Source organism: Hevea brasiliensis, chromosome 4, assembly GCF_030052815.1.
Source record: "Hevea brasiliensis isolate MT/VB/25A 57/8 chromosome 4, ASM3005281v1, whole genome shotgun sequence".
NCBI classification, from domain to species: domain Eukaryota; kingdom Viridiplantae; phylum Streptophyta; class Magnoliopsida; order Malpighiales; family Euphorbiaceae; genus Hevea; species Hevea brasiliensis.
Window position 1 is genome coordinate 50,500,763 of NC_079496.1, and position 21,806 is coordinate 50,522,568.

Genomic DNA, 21,806 nt, shown 5'->3' on the forward strand with positions numbered 1-21,806 from the left:
GTAAGAAAAGTTTTAAAATCCCTTGTAGTGTATTTAATGGGTTATCAGTAGACGAAGTTGGTAATTTATTAGGTATACTACGAGATCATGTTATGCCTTACAGAGGGGTAGGATGTGACATGTTTTAGTGGTATCAGAGCTAGTTTTTAAATTTTGTTTTCACCTGTTATTTGAATATTCTTTCTTCAGAGTACAACTGCTCAATATTATTGTTTAATACATACAGTACATTACATTATAAATATGCACTAACGGGAGGAAATCTCCTTATGTTAATTGTTTGGGAGGTCTAAGATCCTCGAATTGACTATGGAAGAGGGTGATCGTTCAGTCGATCAATCGATAGAGGCTAAGGTACAAGTTGAGGCCCAGCTCCACAAAGTGTCGAAGGCCCAACTGTACCAGTTTTACCGGTACAAATTACTGCACAAATGGCCACTTTCTTTCAATAAATGGCTGATACTCTGTCAGCTCAAGCTCAAGTACAGGCCCAACTCCCACAAGGGCAATATGAAATAGAGAAGACGGAGAAACCTATGGGTCAGAGCTCAAGCAGTAATTTGAGAAAAAGAAAAGAATTTGAGGAGCCCCGAGCTCAGGGATATAACAGAGGTGGATCATTAAGGTAGAGACCACTAATGTCCAGTCGTCGAACAACTAGAAGTTCCTACCGTTCCCGCCCATGTGAAACTTGTGGAAGATATCATGGTGGGATATGCTATAAGGCTGTTGGAGCCTGTTATAACTGTGGAGGCACAGGACACTTTGCCAAGGACTGCACCAGTAGTCGCAGAGTTGGACCACCTCCTACTTCTGCAGAAGGGTCAGTTCAGAGCCCTATCACCAGAAGTTCACAACCACCCAGCAGAGGTAGAGGCAGGGTTAGAGGTAGCCCAGCAGGCAGCTAAAGCACAGTGAAACATTCAGAGCAAGATAGTGCTCCAGTCAGAATCTATGCAATGAGATAGAGAGAAGAGGCCGAGACATCTGATGTTGTGGCTGGTACCTTCTCAACTTTTAATCGAGATGTGTTTGTGTTATTTGATCCGGGTTCTACCCATTCTTATGTGAGTGCTAGCATCATTGATTGCATTGCTATTCCATGTACAAAAATGGACTTGAGGTGCTAGTAACAAGTCTGTTAGGACAGGAGGTCAGGGTTAATAAAATGTATAGAGATAGTCCTTTAAGATAAGGATTGTGATAATAAGTGAAATTAGTTTTGGAAGAGTTTATTGGCGAAAAGTATTTTCTAACACACCATAAATTATAAAGCTAAATGACAAGCCTATTTAATGTAAGTCAAGAGGAAGTAAAAGTAAGTTATGGTAATAAACTTGTTCTAAATGAAGGCAAAGATGTTACTGTTAGTAATTGTTAATGGATATTGTAATCAGAATAAGTTTCGGATATCAGTGAACTTCGAAAAGGATAAAATATCAGGAAAATTGTTATATTGGAATGTATCATAGTAACTATGCAATGTTCTTGATGTTTATACTATAAGCTGCAGATTACAGTACTAACTTGAGATTATTGTGTAAAGCTACGTACTACCCGATAGTACACCTAGATGAGAGTAGTTGCCAACGGCATCTGTTTTGGTATAGTTATGCTAGGACAAAATTTAATTGTTAGGAATAAGTTTGGAAATCCTACTTAGGGATCTAAAACTCAAAAGTTAGAATATCGAAAGGTTATATAGTTTAGTACAAAAGGAAGTAAGTTATAGAATATTGACAGATAAAAAGAGTTATGGAAGTAAAAATTCGAACATTTGGTTCAGATATAACAAAGAAATGTTACCAATGTAAGGAAGACTATGGACTAGAATGGTCAGAGGACCAATGACTAGATAAATCATTCTAACATTTCTTCAAGGGTCATTCAAGAAGGAACATGAATCGAAATGTTAGACAGCACAATAGTAAGAGAACATTGGTGTTATACAAACAAATTAAATGTTGTATTAGATTGTTAAAAGTCTTATACAAATTTGAGGGAAAGAAGATTATACGATCATATAGAAAGGAGAAAATAAACGTATGACCATTATAAGATGGCTATTGGGTAAAATTTCGTGGACGAAATTTATTTTAAGGGGGGGAGAATTGTAACGCCCCTATGTTCGGTAGTGCGTTCTACTATTCCTGTGACCAGTGTTGTCCGGACAGTTAGGATGCCTAGAACTACACTTCGATATGAGTGAGGAGACATAAAAAAATGAAATACAATAAAAGAAAATACAAGAAAAACAAAGGAAAAATAATAGCACAAAAATGTAACCAAGTTAAGCGAGTCGAGAACTCTAGCGATGGGTGACCGCACTGGGAAGTCACGGCGTGGACCGTTGACTAGCCCTAGACCACGGGGAACCCTGGAAAATATTTTTAGGACTCAAATAAATATTTATTGAAGTATAAATATCATTAAAAATATCAAAGAAAAATTAAAAAATTAGTACAAAGAAAAGTGAGAAATTGAAAAACGGACAAAACCCGGTATTATCAAAAAATCGGAAATGCAACCCGAACAGGGGCATTGTGGTCATTTGACACCCCGAGTTGTCTTTTGACCTAAATGTCCATTAAAAATACATGATATTATATTTGTAAATTTTCATGAAAAATTAAATTAGTGGTACCTAATTCAATTAGCAAAAATTAGGGACTTAATGTGGGAATATGGAAAGTTTAACATTATTTATTATTAACCTATGTTAGTGGAGCACTAAGTAAATTATTATATACCATATAATACCCTAAGTGGACAGAAATGTCCACTAACATTCTGCAATTCATCTTCTCCACTTGAAATATTCATTTGGAAGAATGAAAGCTCTCAAACCTCTCCCATGGCCGCACCATGCATGGAGCTCAAGTTCTCCATGATCAAGCCTTGATTTCTTGCAAGTGTCTTCATGAAAAATGATCCTCACACTATGGGCAGTAGATAGGCAGCAAGAAATGAAAGTTTTTGTGGAGTTTTGAAGAATTTCCAAAGTAGTAAGTTTGAGTTTTTTATTATTGTTTTATTAAAGTTTGTAAGGATGTTATGGGTACTTGATTTATGGAGAAATTTTTGAGGTTTGATGTTTAATGGGAATGTGTACTTTTGGCAGCCATGGAAACACCTTGAAGGCAGTTTATTTTTGCTTGTAAATGGTGAATTAAATGATTGATTTGTTAGTAGTATGCCCTAGAGCATATCATTTAGCATGTATCTTGTACATATTTTTATTAATAAAGGCATTTCCACTTTTCCGTTTACATAATATATTTATGTGTAATAGAAAAGGTCCATTGATATTTTGTTAGAAATATTATTCTTAAGTTGTTAAGAATATGAGTGACAATATTTCTAGTACAAAATATCATAAATAGGTTCACAATCGAGGATACTTCATAATAAGGACATGACTTATCCAGAAAGATTGTATTCATGTTTGTTCCCAAGTTATTTATATGAGATATAAATAAGATGGAATGGTGAGTCTCATGCCATATAACAAACATGATAGGCACTTATAAATGATAAGTAGGCCGAATCAGTGACGCTTATGACAAGCACATGGAGTTTACTCTTGTCAATGTTTTGTCATAAATCATATCAGTGCATATAATCTTTAGACACGAGATAGCCTGATTATCTTGTATATAGGTAGTTTGAGTTTGATACTGCTTTCATACTTGTAATATGTATGGGTATATGGGCATGTGTTGGCTCCTACTAGTTATATATGGAGGTAGGTGTTGATCAAGATGGAATCTGTTCCTCTAAGTAAATAGAGATAAAATCCTATGTTCATTTAATTGTTCTTGATGTTTCAAGTTTACGCCAGACAGATAGATTTATTCGAGAAAGAGTTTCTGATGAGAAAATCTTTTTAATCAAGAACTGGAATTAAAAGAGAACATAATATTCATAGCAAATGGAGTTTGACATAAACCATTACTCCAGCTTGAGTTGGGATTTTGTAATAGAGAGATTCTAGTGCATGGTAACATATGATTATAGGTTCATTTAAGGTAAACCTTATTACTAATTGGGTGGCCATGGCATGCTATGCTAGGTGTTAACCATGGTCTATGAGGTTCATAAAATGATTTAGAGAAATCATTTATGGTAAGAAAGAGTTCTGATGATATTAAGAGTTTATATCATTTCTCATTGCCAATTAGTGATGAGCCTAGTAAGTCACACACATACACAAGTTATCACTTAATTAAATATGATTTAATTAATTAATTAAAGAGTTTAATTGATTAATTAAATAGGTTTGGTTTGCAATTAGATTGCAAAGTCCCTAGCATGACTTGAAACCAAATCTAGATTATTGGATGTGTAGTATAAGTTAAATTTATATTTAAAGTGTTTAAATATGAATTTAATTAATGAGAAATTAATTAATAGAGATTAATTAATTAATTTATATTTGATATAAATTAATTAGAAGAAGAAAAATAATTATTTTGGGTTGAGAACTCAAAATTAAGACACAGGGGCATTTTGGTCATTTTGCAGTGTGACACGTGGCATCATGAGATGGTGACACATGGCATAACACATAAGCTTGCCAAATGTTTTTTAATCATGTAAGATGATTAAAATCAAGATTAAATATAGGTTTGACACTTGGCACAATTTGATTGGGTCACTTAAACCTAGAGCTAATCAAAAGGTGACATGTGGCTAGGGTTTAATGTGTTAACCTAGCTATTTAAGTGTGGTTATGAAAAGAAAAAATAACCAGTAGCCTCTCCTCTCATTTTTCACGCCACTTTGAGCCTCTCCAGCTATTTCTCTTCATCTCTCATCAATTCAAAGAGATTAGCTATCAATCTCTTGAATTAAGAACACTAGAAATTGTTTCTAGTGTCCTGTTTACATCTCTAATCTCTTAAAAGGCAGAACTTGAATTTCTAATTAATAGAAAAAGCTTTAGAGGCTGTTCAAGGGCGCCATAGGTGTTCTTGGTGTGGACAAGCTAGAGGGACAACATTTGGTGTCCTGAAGACGTATCTCAAAAGCGCAGACACGCTGCAGTGCATCAAGAGGTTAGTGTAATCGTTCTTGATTTAATCTAGGGTTCTAAAATTAATCTGATTAATTTTAAAATCTTAAATGGAAAATATAGATCCAAAAACATATTAAAAGAGTTTTAATATGTTGTTTATCATTGAAATCAAATAGATAAAAATAAATCTTGCATGGTGCATGTGACCCTAGGTGAAAATTATTGAATTCAATGGTATAATCTTGTGTTTTTCAAGCTTCCGTTCCTTCATGATTAAATGTATATTGTGTAGGAAATTATTTGGGTGATGTATACTTAGTATATGTATATGTGAAATGAAATTTAAAGCTTGGAAATTAATGGAATGTAAATGCACCATTGTGGCAGTTTGTTAGCTCTTGAAGAATGCTGGAATTCATGATTGGTTTATGGAATAATGATGTTAATTTGTGATAGGGGTTATGGCAGTTTGAGTGCATGTATGATGGTGTGAAGTTGGACATGTAAATGAGCATGAATTTGTGATTGAATTGTTGTAAATTGAGTTGGACAAATTCTTCACTTATTGGTGCACATTGAATGTAATTGTAAGCTACCAAAATGACCTATAATATGTTGTAAATTATGTTTAGGTTGTGGTACAACCAGAATTAGTTTGAATGTTGAGTTTGGGAAGTGTTAAACGTGATCCTTGATGTGTATGCAAAAAATGCAATAAGGCAGTTTGTGTTTTAAACCTATAACTTTAAGTGTGTGGCTCCAATTGCTATGAGACCAATTGGAGGTGAAACTAGGCACAAAATGTGCCAACTTTCATGAAGGAAGCTTGCCAAAATTCTGCTTGTAAGGTAACTTGAAAAGTGACCAAATCCGGATTAGTGCAATTAAGTCCTAAAAACTGACCATTTGGGCAGCAGTTAGTGTTTTGGCCATAACTCACTCAAAACAGGTCCAATTGACCTGAATTTTTGACCATGAATAGTTAAGACCAATATCTACAAGTCTTATGGAGACACCAAAGCCCATAAATGACCCTACGCAAGTCAAACAGCTTGCACAAGTTCTGGTCCAAAAACTAGCCGAACCTAAAATGACCTAAAGTGACCTAAAATGATCAATTTTGATGCATTTTGACCAGCAATAGTAAAATGACCATAACTTGGTCTACATAACTCAGAATGACCTGAAATTTTGCCCCGTGTTCCATATGACATAGATCTACAAGTTAGTAGTTTTGACCAAAACCCGAAAACAGAGGGAACTAGGTCTTCCGGCTAGGTTAAACTAGTATCCCGGAATTCAGCAAATTGCAAGAAAATGCAAGATATATAGAAATGAATTTGGTAACATGTACCAACCCTAAAAGACTATAGAATGTGACATATTGGTAACCTTAAAACCTAATTCACCTAGAATGCATCGAGGGTCGACATATTAGGTTGACTAAGCAAATAATAGAATTCAGTGAATTAATTATCAAGCATTATCGTTAGAGACAGTTTAATTAAGTACTGAAACACTTCAAATTGTGTTTCTCAGTTAGCAAAGACTCAGGGAAAGGGAAGGAAACACTGAGTTAAGACCAGGAGACAGATATCATAGGTTTGTGCACAACAGTTATTTCTTTTGAATTTTTCAATTGAAATAAATTATGACTATTTGTATATTATTGTTTTCAATTATGGAAATGTGTTTGAATGGATACTTATTGCTTGAAAAGCATTGTAAATGGTTTGAAACTGTGGAAAAATTGATTTAGTGTGATTTGTGAAAATTTGAAGTTAATTATGAATTGTGTTGCCATTTTGTGAATGAAATTATGACTTTAGAAATTTATTGGATTCTCACGAATCATTTGAATAAAATGTTTGGAATTGATTTTGTGTTCACACTTAGCATGATAGTATCATATCATTCCTTCTCCATTTATGGGGTTGTGATCGTTTATTTTCCTTCTCCATTTATGGAGTCGTGATCGTTTATTTTTCTCCCTCTCTAGTTTACCAGTTGAGGTGATCGGATGAGTACTCATTATATAGCTAGCTCCCTTCCTCATTGATTTCGATTAGTGGGGTTGTGATTGCTTTGTCGTGGTATACAACGCGGCATTGATCGAAAATTTTGTGTCATGGCTTAAGTTGTGAATGAATTGGCAACACTGTATTCTTAAATTATTCGACTAAATTGTATTATTATGCGATTTGATAATTTGTGAAATGGAGTTTAAATTCTTATTGACATTCACTGTCTTTTGAATTTAACTATGTTTTGATTACTGAGATTTAATGTGATATTGTGTTAAATTCCTTATGACATTCATTGTCTTGAATTTAACTATGGTTTTATGTATCCATCATTTATATGATTTATGAAAATTGATTTAAAGTTGTATTTGTTAATGTTGTGCACCACTGAGACATTGTCTCAGCGATAGCTTTCCATTCTTTGTGAGTAGACAGACGAACAGGGCAGCAGACTAGGCTGCTAGTGCATTCAGCGAGAGATCATCGGGTATATTGAGTATACCACATTTTGCATTTTGTACTGTAATGTATGTTCACTGTATGTATATATATTATTCTTAGTTTTGAGCAGTTGTAAATTAAAATTGTACATTGAAGTTGTAAAGTAAATTATGAGTATTTTGACTTGTAAAAATTGTATTATCTTTCTTTTATCTCAGTCTTTGAAAATCAAGTTCCATCAGGATTGCTACAGTCTATAAGCATACCTAAATGAAAATGGGACCGAGTCACTATGGATTTTGTTAGTGGTCTACCTCTCACCCAGAAAAAGCATGATGTAGTATGGGTGATAGTGGATAGATTGACGAAGTCAGCACATTTTCTGCCAGTTAGGACTGACTACTCACTAGAAAAGCCAGCAGAATTGTATATCAGTTAGATAGTTAGATTGCATGGAATCCCACTTTCCATCATATCTAACAGAGACCCAAGGTTTACATAGAGATTCTGGAAAAAGTTACAAGAAGCCTTGGGCACACAACTCCATTTTAGCATGACTTTTCATCCCAAGACGGATGGACAGTCAGAACGAGTAATCCAGGTACATCTAAGAACTAATTGAATTTTTCGTAATTAATAAATTGAAATGATAGTAACAATGTGAATTATGTGATAAATCATGGAGGATATGATAAGGAGTTGTGTCATTGAGTTTCAGGGGAGTTGGGATAGATACTTCCCACTGGCAGAATTTGAATATAACAATAGCTTCCAAGCTAGCATTCAAATGGCTCCGTATGAAGTACTGTATGGGAGGAAATGTAGAACCCTAGTGTGTTGGACTGAATTGGGCGAAGATAAGCTGGTAGGACCAGACCTGGTGAAACAAACTGAGGAGAAAGTGAAGATAGTCAAAGCTAACTTGAAAGTTGCCTCAGATAGAAAGAAATCTTATGCCGACTTGAAGAGAAAAGAGATAGATTATACAGTTGGCGATAAAAGATTTCTTAAAGTCTCACTATGGAAGAAAGTACTGAGGTTTGGAAGAAAGGGCAAGTTAAGCCCTAGGTTCATTGGCCCATATGAAGTCATTGAAAGTGTGGGACCAGTAGCCTATCGGCTAGCTTTACCACCAGAACTGGATAAAATCCATAATGTTTGACGTGTTTCTATGCTGAGAAGATACCGCTCAGACTCTTCACATGTCATTTCAATGGAAGAGATTGAACTACAACCGGACTTGACATATACAGAAGAACTTATACAGTTCCTAGCTCGGGAAGTGAAGGAACTGAGAAATAAACAAATTCCATTGGTGAAAGTGCTTTGGAGGCACCACAACACTGAAGAGGCAACTTAGGAAAGTGAAGAGATGATAAGCCAACAGTTCCCTCAACTGTTTGCATCAGGTAAATTTCGAGGATGAAATTTTTTATTAGAGGAGAAGAGTTGTAACATCCTCACTTTAGCTAATTCGTACAATCTACAGATCCAGTGACCAATGTCGGTCCGGGCAGTTAGAATGTTTGAAATTATAAATACACTAGAGTGAGGAGTTATAAAGAAACTAAATAATGCTCATAAAAATCAAGGAAAAAATTTTAGAAACGAAATACACTAAGGTTAAACGAGCCAAGACACCAGGGAGAGTAACCCGAAGGGGAAGTGACGGTGAAGGCCGTTAGCAACCCTCGACCCAGGGGAAAAATTATAAAATAATTATTGGGACTCCAGAGAAGGGTCATTGAGGTTCTTATGGCATTAGAATGCCAAGGAAATGCTTACAAAATTTTTTCTATCGGTACACACAATTTTGGCTCGTTAAGCTAAACGGAGGGCATTTTGGTCATTTCGTCTTCAGAGATGATTTTTGGCCAACTTGTCCAGTTAAATAAATAATTTATATAACATAAAATAAGAATACATGTTGTTAAAAATTTAATTGAAATTAAATAGACAATAAATGGAGAGAAAATGAAAGAAAATGGAATTATGACATCATAATGATGTCATTAAAATTCTCCCAACCAATCCAATGTTGACACATAGCATAAGCTTATTTAAAAGAGACCAAATGGGCTGAAAAATGAAAAAAAAATTAGAACTCTCTCCCTCACCTTCTTATTGCCGTCACACTCCCTCCATAGCCAACCTTGAGCAAGCTTTTCAAAGCTTGATTTCCCTAGCTTTTGTCCCACTAAACCCTGCATTCCCAACACAAAAAAGTGTTCTTACACCTTGGAGAGTCTTTTGGGAGTAAAAAGAAAAGGAAAAGGGGAACCCTAGCAAGTGGGAAATCTCACTCCATTAGAGGTTTGTGACCTAACCTTAGTTTTCACTTCAAATTCATGTTTAAGGACTACAAATGAGTGCAAATGACAAAGAAATTGATGAAATACCATTTGTATGCCTTCCCTAAATTTTTGTAGCCTTGGTTGGGGTATGATTGTGATGAGTTTTATGGAGTTAAAATGGTAGTACGGCTGCCCTCAACACGCATCTCTTAACTGGATTGATGAAGTGCAACGATAATGCATGATTCGTAATGTTTGAGTTAGGGTTTGGGGTGAAAAATGAGATGTTGACCATGTGATGATGAAAGTAGGCTTTAATGGTCAATTAGTGACCATTTGGTTCTGTTTAAGTCAACAATGAAGTGAATTGTGTAGTGGGATTGGAGTTGGTGCGGCTGCCCTTGGTGACCTGCAGGACTGGTCATGAGTCCAGCAGGTTTGGGCAGCAATAACAAGAATTGTAGAGGTTCAATTGGTGCAAGGCTAATTGGACATGAAACTAGACACATAATGGCACAACTTTGGTGAAGAAACCATGCGCAGAAAACCAAATGAAGTTGACCAAAAGATAACCCTAATCCGGGTGACCTGCATTCTGCCGGGGCAAAATGACCAAATGAACAGTGTTTAGTCATTTGGCCATAACTCAGTGTAGAAAGGTCCAATTGTCTTGAAATTTTACCAGCAACAAGCTGAGATATATACCAAAAACTTTAATGAAGAAACCTAACCCAAATTATGACCATAACATATTCAAAAAGTGACCTGAAGTCACTGCTCCTAACACTATAGATTTGGTCAGTCCAGAAATTCTGGAAAAATCATAATCTGGCCAATTGTGGTTTTTGGGCCATAACTTGAGCTACAAAACACCAAATAGATTGATTCAAAAAAAGGAAATGTAACTAGACGAAATAAGGAACAACTTTCATGTTCATCATTTTGCCATATTCCCACTGCAAAAATGACTAATGAAACAGTAAAGACAAAGCATGAAAACTGAAAATTCTGTCCAATTAACATTAAGTTTAGAAATGGTATTGGCAATCAATACCAACAATTTTAGAATGCAAAATGTGGTATATTGGGAGTATTAAAACCAATGCACCTATTGTATATGTAAAAGTCAACATTTTGGTTGACTAATGAATTGAATAGTAACACCAAAACTTATATCTCAAGAATTGTACAATTTAAAAGTGTAATATGCCCTAGTATACCTAGCAAGATTGGTTTGGATAGATTGGCATGCCAATAGGGTTCTGTTAGCAGTACTGCATATGGCTTCATGCCATTCTGTGTTTCATGGCTTCCCATGCCATTCTGTGACATAATAGCCTTTGGCTATGTTATTTAAGTTGTTACACTCGGGTTTTATCCCTGATGATTATTACAACTTATTAGCTGTTCTGTTGCACACCGGGAGACACAATGTGACCGATGGTGTGATGGTCCGAGGTACTAGTACCCAGTGCCAGTTTACCCATTTATCCAGTCCAGTCGACTAATATGGGTTAGTCGGGCAATGATAATAAATTTTACCAAATTTTAATCGAATAATAATGCAATAAATATCGGAAATTAAGTCTATCCAAAAATATAATCATACATTCTGCATACTTATTTTTATTTTATTTTATTTTATTTTATATTTTCACCACTAAGCAGAATTGCTTAGCACGTCATTTTTGCCACGCGCAAGTACTGGAGACCTAGCTGGGGAGCCCAGCAGACATCAGACCGGGTGAGCCTTCAAATCTACATCTGAAGTCCAGAGTCACCTCACATCTGCAGTGCATATGGTAGGACATTAGGACTTTGGGGTAGCATTTTGTATTTTGTATTTTGTATTAGTTTTGGATTGTAACTATAAAATCTTGAAATTATTTGATGATGCAAATATATGAAATTTCATGTTATTGAAAATTTTTGTATAATGTATGTGGAAAAGTAAAATGTTGAGAAATATGTATAAATGTGCTTCAAGTGATGAAGTGAACAGAAAAGTTCTGAAAATAGTATTGAGATTTTGAGATTGAGTTGAGATGTGTTTGTATAATGGAGTTTGGATTTGGAAATCATATTGGAAGTGTTTTTAAACAGGTTCAGAAGAACTGTTTTTTCAATTTATAGCCGGCACTCTACCGGATTTTCTATAAAATTGCAAAAAAATTCAGATTTATCAAAAAATTGTAAATAAATGAATTAAAAGGGATAAATTGTAATTGAAATATGAATTGGTGCTCCGGTACACTGAGTGGCATATCTTGCTCGGCTACACTGTAGATGGGTAAGGGGTGTCACATTTAGTGGTATCAGAGCATCAGTTTATTCATTTCTGGGCCTAGATAGAGTGCATACCATTGTATTGCATTTGTAAGTGTTGAGGTGACACTGATGCAAATCTGTTTGTTTTTTTATTTTGAATAGGACATGGATCCTGCTTCGCAAAGAGCAGTTGATGAAGAGGTGGAGAGTCGTGCTCCACCAAGGGCTGAATCTGGGGGCAGGGGAGAATCTGCTCCACCAGTAGCTGAGGCTCTTGGCCAACCTCAGTTTGCGCTATTTCAGCAAATGACTGAATTCTACTAGCAAATGATGGGGGCAATTCCACCACCACAACCACAGCCACAACCTCCACCAGCAGCACAGAAGTCCCATCTGGAGAAATTGTGAAAACATAATGCTGTGGATTTCTTTGGGAAGAGGGAGGATGATCCCATAACCTCAGAAAACTGGTTGGATAGAACCATTAGAGTGCTGAAACAGCTTAACTGCACCCCCGAGCAAAACTTGGAGGGTGCTATGTCCCTACTTCAGGATGATGCATATCAGTGGTGGGACACAGTAACCAGTGAGGTGCAACCGGAATGGATCACCTGGGAATTCTTCTTCACAGAGTTCAGGAAGAAATATGTTAGCAAAGTGTATCTAGAAGAGCAAAGAAGAGAATTTATCAGTCTGAGACAGAGGCAATTGTTAGTGGTAGAATATGAGCGTGAGTTTGTCAGACTGAGCCGGTATGGGAGGGAGATAGTCCCTACAGAGGCAGAGAGGTGCAGAAGGTTTGAAGAAGGACTCAATGACAATATCAAAGTTATGATAACAGCATTGGAGATCACAGATTTTGCTAAGCTAGTAGATGCTGCATCAAAAGTAGAAAGAGTCTGAATAAATGAGCAAATTATAAGGGAAAGACAGCAGAAGAGGGGTCCAAGTCAGTCTAGTACATTTTCTGCTCCCAGTAAGAAGAGTAAGGGTCCTCCTGCTCAGAGTACAGGACCACCAGAGGGTCAGGGTCAGTCTCAGGGGCCCAGACCACAGTTCACACCTAGGTGAGGCCAATCCACACCATCAGTGGGTAGCTCTCCAGGGACGGTGTTTAAGGGACTAGCCCCAGCATCATCTGCCTGTCCGTACTGCTAGAAGTGGCATAAGGGGGATTGTTGGCGAGTGACAGGTGCATGCTTACGATGTGGATCGACAGAACATCAAATCAAGAATTGTCCAAAGAGGACTACTACAGTTGCTCCAACACAAGCTAACAGACCTGCTCCTGCACCACAAAGGGGTAGGAAACCTGGTAAATCTGAGGCAACTGGTCCATCACTGAGGCCTGCATCCGTGTCAGCTGAGAGTCCAGAGACTAGAGTACCTGCTAGGGCCTATGCCATCAGAGCTCAGGAGGAACAAGATGCTCTGAATGTCATCAGGGATATATTTTCCCTCTACAACACTTCTGTGCATGCATTGGTGGATCCAGGATCCACTCATTCCTACATATGCATCAAACTACCCATAGAGAGGGGAGTTCCAGTAGAGGAGAGTGATCAAGACATTCTTGTCACAAATCCACTAGGCCACAGTGTGGTAGTGAATAAGGTTCATAAAAGTTACCCGTTGAGGATTTAGGTGTATGAATTCTCGGGAAACATAATTGAATTGCCCTTCCATGAGTTTAACGTGATTTTGGGAATGAAATGGTTATCACGTCATCAGGCAATAGTTGATTGCAAATTAAAGAGGATTTCTGTGAAAACTTTTGAGGGTAATGAGATCACCGTTGCGGGTGAAAGGACAGATTTCCTATCCAATGTTATGTCAGCCACAGTTGCAAGAAGATTGATGAGAAAAGGCTGTGAAGCTTACCTAGCACACGTGATTGATACTAGGCAGGCTAAGCCAAACCTGTGCGATATACCCACAGTAAGAGACTTCCCAGATGTATTTCCTGAAGAGTTACCAGCTTTACCACCAGAAAGGGAAGTCGAGTTTGCTATTGAGGTAATGCCGGGTATAGCACCAATTTCTATTGCTCCTTATAGGATGGCACCCATTGAATTGAGGGAGGTGAAAATTCTATTGCAGGAGTTACTCGATAAGGGGTTCATACGGCCCAGTGTGTCACCATGGGGAGGTCCGGTGCTGTTTGTGAAAAAGAAGGATGGAACGTTGAGATTGTGAATTAATTACCAGCAGTTGAACAAAGTAACTGTGAAGAATAAATATCCATTGCCCAGAATTGACGATCTGTTTGATCAGTTGAAGAGAGCCGGTGTATTTTCAAAAATTGATCTCAGATCAGGGTATCATCAGTTGAGGGTAAAGGATGCAGATGTGTCAAAATCGCATTCGTAACCCAAGATGGGCATTATGAATTTTTAGTGATGCCGTTTGGGTTAACAAATGCACCAGCAGCATTTATGGACCTTATGAACCGTATCTTTCATCCATATTTAGATCGGTTTGTAGTGGTCTTTATTGATGATATTCTGGTGTATTCCAAGACCAGGGAAGAACATGATGAACATTTGAGGATTGTTTTGCAAACCCTGTGAGAAAAGAAGCTGTATGCTAAGCTGTCCAAGTGTGACTTTTGGATGAGTGAAATCTCCTTCCTTGGACACTTAGTATCAGCTGAGGGGATTAGAGTAGATCCCAAAAAAATAGAAGCAGTGATGGAATGGAAGCCTCTCAGAAATACAACTGAGGTCAGAAGTTTCTTGGGGCTAGCTGGGTACTACAGAAGATTTGCGAAGGGGTTCTCTTTAATAGCTGCTCCAATGACTAAGTTATTGCACAAGAATGTGAAATTTGGCTGGAACGACAAGTGCCAAGCCAGTTTTGAGAGGCTGAAGGCTATGTTGACAGAAGCATCAGTGTTAACACGGCCAGTGTCGGGAAAAGACTTTGTGGTCTACAGTGATGCCTCACATAATGGGCTAGGGTGTGTATTGATGCAAGAGGGGAAAGTGGTCGCCTATGCTTACAGGCAGTTAAGGCCACATGAACAGAACTACCCTACTCATGACCTGGAGTTATCAGCAATTATCTTCACACTGAAGATATGGAAGCATTGTTTGAAGGAACGGAAGCGTGAAAAACACAAGTTTATACCATTGAATTCAAAAATTTTCACCTAGGGTCACATGCATCATGCAAGATTTATTTTTATCTATTTGATTTCAATGATAAACAACATATTAAAACTCTTTTAATATGTTTTTGGATCTGTATTTGCCATTTAAGATTTTAAAATTAATCAGATTAATTTTAGAACCCTAGATTAAATCAAGAACGATTACACTAACCTCTTGATGCAATCGCAATGTTCGCGCCTTTGAGATTTGTCTTCAGGACACCAAATGTTGTCCCTCTAGCTTGTCCACACCAAGAACACCTATGGCAACCCTTGAATAGCTTCTAATGCTTTTTCTTTTAATTAGAAAATCAAGTTCTGCCTTTTAAGAGATTAAAGATGTAAACAGGACACTAGAAACAATTCCTAGTGTTCTTAATTCAAGAGATTGATGGCTAATCTCTTTGAATTGATTAGAGATGAAGAAGAAGAGATGAAAACCCTCAAAGTGGCGTGACAAAGGAGTATGGCTGCTGGTTGTGTTTTATTTTCTTATAACAACACTTAAATAGCTAGGTTAACGCATTAAACCCTTGCCACATGTCACCCTTTGATTAGCTCTAGGTTTAAGTGACCCAATCACATTGTGCCAAGTGTCAAACCTATATTTAATCTTGATTTTAATCATCTTACATGATTAAAAAACATTTGGCAAGCTTATGTGTTATGCCATGTGTCACCATCTCATGGTGCCACGTGTCACACTGCAAAATGACCAAAATGCCCTTGTGTCTTAATTTTGAGTTCTTAACCCAAAATAATTATTTTCTTCTTCTAATTAATTTATATTAAATATAAATTAATTAATTAATCTCTATTAATTAATTTCTCATTAATTAAATTCATATTTAAACACTTTAAATATAAATTTAACTTATATTATACATCCAATAATCTAGATTTGGTTTCAAGTCATGCTAGGGACTTTGCAATCTAATTGCAAACCAAACCTATTTAATTAATCAATTTAAACTCTTTAATTAATTAATTAAATCATATTTAATTAGGTGATAACTTGTGTATGTGTGTGACTTACTAGGCTCATCACTAATTGGCAATGAGACATGATATCAACTCTTAATATCATTAGAACTCTTTCCTACCAAAAATGATTTCTCTAAATCATTTTATGAACCTCATAGACCATGGTTAACACCTAGCATAGCATGCCATAGCCACCCAATTAGTAATAAGGTTTACCTTAAATGAACCTATAATCATATGTTACCATGCACTAGAATCTCTCTGTTACAAAATCCCAACTCAATCTGGAGTCATGATTTATGTCAAACTCCATTTGCTATGAATATTATGTTCTCTTTTAATTCCAGTTCTTGATTAAAAAGATTTTCTCATCAGAAACTCTTTTCTGAATAAATCTATCATCTGGCCAGAACTTGAAACATCAAGAACAATTAAATGAACATAGGATTTTATCTCTATTTACTTAGAGGAACAGATTCCATCTTGATCAACACCTACCTCCATATATAACTAGTAGGAGCCAACACATGCCCATATACCCATACACAGTACAAGTATGAAAGCAGTATCAAACTCAAACTGCCTATATACAAGATAACTGTGCTATCTCAGGTCTAAAGATTATATGCACTGATATGATTTATGACAAAACATTGACAAGAATAAACTCCATGTGCTTGTCATAAGTGTCACTGGTTCGGCCTACTTATCATTTATAAGTGCCTATCATGTTTGTTATATGGCATGAGACTCACCATTCCATCTTATTTATATCTCATATAAATAACTTGGGAACAAACATGAATACAATCTTTCTGGATAAGTCATATCCTCATTATGAAGTATCCTCGATTGTGAACCTATTTATGATACTTCGTGCTAGAAATATTATCACTCATATTCTTAACAACTTAAGAATAATATTTCTAACAAAATATCAATGGACCTTTTCTATTACACATAAATATATTATGTAAACGGAAAAGTGGAAATGCCTTTTATTAATAAAAATATGTACAAGATACATACTAAATGATATGCTCTAGGGCATACTATTAACAATCTCCCACTAGCACTAGAGCCATTCATTACAATATCTTAGACCTATCTTCTCAAGATGTCGGTTTAAGCGAGTCGTGACATAGGCTTAGTGAATGGATCACCGGATTTTCACCGATGCTTTTTTTTGCATGGCTATATCGCCTCGCCCAACTATATCTATGATAATGTGGTAGTGCCTTTCTATGTGTTTGGATTTTGGGTGAGACCTTAGTTCCTTAGCTTTGTATGTTGCTCCATTGTTGTCACGGTAGTGAAAGCACGACTCAATGGAAGGAACTCTGTAAGTTCTATCACGAACTTCTTTATCCAAACGACTTCCTTTGCGACATCGATGCGAATATACTCACCTACGTAGTGGAATCTGCGATGCGTGCTCTGTTTGGAACTCTTCCAACTGACTGCACCTCCATTACAAATGAACACATATCCAGAGGTAGACTTCCTATCATCGATATCTGATTGGAAATCAGAATCAGTATAACCATCCAATTGCAAGTCTCCACCTCCATAAATCAAGAATAAATCCTTTGTTCTTCTCAAGTACTTAAGCATATTCTTGACAGCTATCCAGTGTTCCAAACTTGGATTGGATTGATACCTGCTAGTCAAACTAACAGCATATGCGATATCCGGCCTAATACACAACATTGCATACATTAAACTTCCAATAGCCGAAGCATATGGAATCCTGGCCATCTTATCTCTTTCTTCAGGTGTCTTTGGAGACATCTCTTTAGAAAGATGGATACCATGTCTCACTGGTAACAATCCTCTCTTGGAATCAAGCATGTTAAACCTCTTTAACACCTTTTCCAAGTATAGACTTTGGGATAAACCAATTATTCTTTTCGCTCTATCTCTATAGATGCGAATCCCAAGAATATAGGTTGCCTCCCCTAAGTCTTTCATGGAGAATGTATTTGACAACCATACCTTTATAGTCGTCAACATACCTGTGTCATTACCCATCAACAGTATGTCATCCACATATAAGACAAGGAAAGTGATAGCACTGTCACTAACCTTCTTATATACACATGGCTCATCCTCATTTTTGATAAAACTAAAGGATTTAATGGCTTCATCAAAACGGATGTTCCAACTCCTCGATGCTTGTTTCAACCCATAAATAGATCGCTTTAGCTTGCAAAACTTGGAACCATCTTGGGATTCAAATCCCTTAGGTTGTTCCATGAAAATGTTTTCTTCAATGTATCCATTGAGAAAAGCTGTTTTGACATCTATCTGCCAAATCTCATAATCATAGTACGCAGCTATTGCTAATAAAATTGTAATTGATTTAAGCATGGCAACAGGCGAGAAAGTCTCCTCATAGTCGATTCCTTGCCTTTGGCGAAACCCTTTCACTACTAGCCTTGCCTTATAGGTCTCTACCTTTCCATCAGAACCAATTTTCTTCTTGAAAACCCATTTGTTCCCTATAGGTACAATACCTTCAGGTGGGTCAACAAGATCCCAAACTTGATTCTTATACATGGAATCAATCTCGGATTTCATAGCATCAATCCATTTTGAAGAGTCTATATCTGATATAGCTTCTTCATAGGTAAGTGGATCATCTCCATGATCTACTTCTTCATGAGTAGACAACTCTTGTTCTTCTTCATGAAGAAAACCATATCTCATCGGGTGGATGAGATACCTCGGTTGTTCTACGAGGAACAGTTGTAGATGTTTCATCAACGGGTATTGGTTGACTAGATGGATTTATATCCATCGATGCATTGGTTGGTCAAAATTCTCCAATTCTAACTCTATTTGCCTTCCTTTGCCTCCTTCTTGAACAAACATTGTTCAAGAAATGTGGCATCTCTACTTATCACAACCTTTTGTGAAGTAGGCAAATAAAAATAATATCCAAAACTATCTTTTGGATATCCAACAAATCGACCTTTTACGATCTGGTCTCCAATTTATCGGTGTTGACTTTTTGATATAATTTGGACAACCCCAAATCTTAACATGCTTAAGACTTGGTTTTCTTCCATGCCATATCTCATAAGGTGTGGAAGAAACTGATTTTGATGGAATCCTATTCAGAATATACAAAGCTGATTCTAATGCAAATACCCAAAAGGAGATTGGCATATCAGTATAGCTCATCATACTACGTACCATATCTAATAGGGTACGATTTCTCCTTTCAGATACACCATTCAGCTGTGGCATTGTTGGAGGAGTCAGCTGAGAAACAATGCCATGCTCTCTCAAGTATTCATCAAATTCAGTACTCAAATATTCACCTCCACGATCTGATCGAAGAGCTTTAATATTCTTTCCTGTTTGATTTTCTACTTCAGATTTAAATTCTTTGAACTTTTCAAAAGATTCATTTTTGTATTTCATCAAATACAAATACCCAAACCTTGATTTATCATCAGTAAAGGTAATAAAATAATGAAAACCCCCTCTAGCCATTTCTTTAAATGGACCACATACATCACTATGTATTAGCTCCAAAATATTTTCAGCTCTTAGCCCTTGTCCAACAAAGGGTGATCTAGTCATTTTACCCTGAAGGCAAGATTCATAAGTTGGAGTAGGCTCAGAGCCCAATGAGGATAGAATCCCCATTTTCTCCAGTTTTGCAATCCTATCTTCTGCAACATGACATAACCTTAAGTGCCAAATATATTTTAAACTTGAGTTGGTTTTCACCATGGCATTGCATTCTTTTAGATCACTTGCATTCAATTTGTGTTTGTCATTATTATCCAAATAATAAAGACCATCATTCATATAACCCGAACCAACATATTTATTTCCAAAAGAAATATTGCAAACATCATCGATGTTGAAATTCATAGCCATTTCTAGTCAAACTAGATATAGAAATGATGTTCTTAAAAGCATCAGGTACATATAAAATATTATCCAAACACAAAACATGTCCAAACATGTAAAAAGATTTAGATCCTATGGCTAAAGCTTCAACAGTTGAGCCATTGCCAATCTGGACTCTAATATCTTGAGAACGCAAGCTGCTACTGTTTGCTAGTTCCTGCATATCATTAGAAATGTTAGAACTGGCACCAGTATCTAAAACCCAAGCTGTAGTTGAACTATGAGTATCATTAGAATCTAAATAACAAGATATGGACATACCTTCCGAAGGTGTATCCTTCTTGTCCTTCAGAGAAGCAAGATACTCTGGGCAGTTCCTTTTCCAGTGCCCATCCTTTTGGCAGTGGAAACACTTTCCTTTGCCTCCATCAGCTTTGGTCTTCCTTTTCTGTTTAGCTATTTTCTTGGAAGGACCAAGAATCTGAGGTTTCTTTTTCTTATTGTCCTTCTTCTTGTTGGACTTTCCAGCAGAAGAAGATGCAACCAAAGCTACCTCTTTTCCTTTATTGCCTAGCATATTCTTTTGGGCAATAACCAGCATGTTGAGTAAACCAGCTAAGGTGCATTCCTGTTTAGTCATATGGAAATTTGTCACAAAATTCCCAAAAGACTCAGGAAGGGACTGAAGGATCAAATTCGTCTGTAGTTGGAAATCCATGTTGAAGTCAAGATGTTCCAACTGCTCAATCAGCCGAATCATCTTGTGGACATGATCCCCAACATTCTGTCCCTCAGACATCCTCATACGGAATAGCTGTCTAGATATCTCATACTTAGCATTCCTGCAGTGCTCACCATACAACTCTTGTAGGTGAAGGAGGATCTCACTCGCACTCTGCATGTTCTCATGTTGCTTCTGTAACTCATTACTCATGGAAGCAAGCATGTAACACTTAGCTCTCATATCATGCTCCTTCCACTTGTCCAAAGTTTCATGTTCCTCTTGTGTGGCCTCTGGAGGTAAGGGACCAGGAACATTTGAATCTAGAACATATCCTATATGTTCAAGGTTTAGGACAAGTTTCAAATTTCTTAGCCAATCAGACAGATTAGGTCCTGTCAACCTATTGTGATCAAGTATGCTTGCAAGGATATTGGATGGTGGTGGTTGTTTTGTGCTAATTTTTATCATAAAATTAACTGCAGAAAATAACCAGATTAATTAGTAAATGTATCATGTAATTAACCAAAATGATTATGGTCTTTTAATCCAATTGGTCCTCCCACTAACTTAGCGAATCCTACACTTCCAAAGTAGAAAACGGAAATCCTAGTTGGATGGATTTCTAGCGGGTGATTGAATTCTTATAATTCTATTGATCATCCTCAGGTACATCCATTATTGGAATTACAATAAACTATAAGTGAACAACTCATTTCCCATCACATCTCATGTGAGGTTCAATCCTTTACCTAGCCCCTAATGCTCAAAATCTCAGGTGCATCCATTATTGACTTATCTTACATTAGTTAAGTTGATCCCATTGAGCCAGTAATTATGCAAATAATTTTAATGTCCTCAGGTACATCCAATATTGGCCACTAAACCATTTACATATTTACAACATCTCATGCTTAACAATTATTCTTAAGAAAATCTCTTAAATAAATTGCATCTTATGCAACTATTTAAAATTTCTTAAAATAATTGCCCCAATGGAGGGCCTATGTTATAATTACTTTAATTATAGCATTTCCAA